The 1,810-nt window shown below is 37.2% G+C and overlaps 1 protein-coding gene across 1 annotated transcript in view; it reads left to right on the top strand.

Moving 5' to 3' along the window:
- Positions 1-1,810, top strand: part of Mipep (mitochondrial intermediate peptidase) — a 172,895-nt gene that overhangs the window by 67,047 nt on the left and 104,038 nt on the right. The gene's annotated exons all lie outside the window — the stretch shown is intronic.

Genomic DNA, 1,810 nt, shown 5'->3' with positions numbered 1-1,810 from the left:
AGCGGGAGAGTTGTGAGGTTCGAACTCCAGCAACCTGAGGCTGACAGCTTTGTGGAAGCAGCCACTTAAAGGCCTGAGCTAGGGCCAGGCCCCCTGTTAGGTCTTTTTAAAAGTTTTTGGATAAAGTTCTAATGTTTTCTTCCTGATGACTTTGCTCCACTTTTTAAAAGCTTAGTCCTAAAAGCCCTACTTTGAAGCCACTGTGAATATATAGTCATATTCATTCCCAGCTGGCCTCAAATATACAGCAGTCCTCCTACCCCAGCCTTCTGAGTATTAAATTATATTTTGAATTTGTTGCTAGTTTATAAAAATGCATCTTGTCCCTTTTTTGTGTGTATTTTAATTTTATTCATTTTTGCTTTTTGGGGGGGATGGGGACGGGGTCTCACTGTATAGTTCAGACAGGCCACACACTCATATCAGTCTTCCTGCCTTAGCCTCACAAATGCTGGGAGTTTTGGTTTGTGTTAGGATGTTCCCGCAAAACCTCAGGCAGTCCTAAATGTATTTGTTCAGAAGTGGCTAGATTTAGAGTATGTGATGCTGGGATTGATTCATGGAGCAGTGCTAGACTCAAGGGCACTAGGATTTAGGGTTTGATTACTTACCTGCCCTAAGTAGCCTAGATAAGATAGGATAGAATAGCTGTGGTAGTCCTTCGTCATTTTGCTACCTTCTGCCCTCCATGGAGTAGTTCTCCTCTGCCATGCCCCTCCTGCCTTGGAGGCAACTAGTTATGGACTCAAACCTCTACAGATTGTGAGCTGAAGTTCCTCCTGTAACTAATGGGTGGTGGATATCTTGTCTTAGCAATGAGAAAAAACCTAAAACACTAGGATAACAGGTATGTGCCACCATACCTGCCTAATGCTGTTTTTAAAAGGAAATGTGTCTAATACTTTATTATAAAGAAAGATGTGTAAGTTTGACAGAGATGCCCAAAACTCTAGTTTGCCAAGTTTAAGATTAAATGACGTTGGTTCAAAGTTTTTATTATTTTTCAACACAGAGCTTGCTAATGTTTTATGTATGGAGCATTTCTGTATTTATAAGAAAGCTTGGCTAATGACTTTTCTTTGTCATACCAGTTTTCATTGGTATTAAGTACATATCATTTCATAAAAGGGGCTCGTGGGTTCCTCCTTTTTCGGTGCTTTACAAGTTTTCTTCTAATAAAACATAATCATCTGGTTTTCATAACTTTGTCAAAATTCATCTATAAAACCTTCCACAGTTTGTTATTTTCTTTGTGGGAAGATTTCTTTTTAATTAAGTGATTCTTTAGTAGTCATAGGACTCTTTTTGTCTTCCTAATACTCATTGCTAAATTATAATTTTCTAGAAAGTTATTCGTTTAATCCAGGTTCTTAAATTTATTGGCATAATCCTTTTATCTTTTCAATTTGGCTAAATCTATAATTGTGTCCTTTTTCATTCCCAGTATTATTTTCTCATTTTCCCTATTAACAATATCAGGTTTGTCTCTTACTAGTAATTTCAAAGAACTAATCTTAACTTTGTTCTCTCAGTTTTGTTTGATTTAGTTCATTAGTAGTGTTGGCTTCTGTTCTTATTCTCCTCTTTATCTTTCCTCCAGCTCTCTGATTTGCTAAGGTGAACAGTTAAAGCTAATTGTTAGTTTTCTTTAACTGTGCATTTAAATTCTAATGTCGGGCTGGGGAGATAGCTCAGTAGAATAAGTGCTTGCTGCTTGGAGTACCTGACATCCTGGTCTTCTAAATATGTACTTCTTGTCATGACATACCAATTATTGCCATACTGTCTCTCAAGTAAAGGGGTTTTTGTT

This window comes from Octodon degus, unplaced genomic scaffold (assembly GCF_000260255.1).
Source record: "Octodon degus isolate 3935 unplaced genomic scaffold, OctDeg1.0 scaffold00038, whole genome shotgun sequence".
NCBI classification, from domain to species: domain Eukaryota; kingdom Metazoa; phylum Chordata; class Mammalia; order Rodentia; family Octodontidae; genus Octodon; species Octodon degus.
Note: the sequence above shows the minus strand (reverse complement) of the source record. Positions and strands in the feature narration are given on the sequence as shown.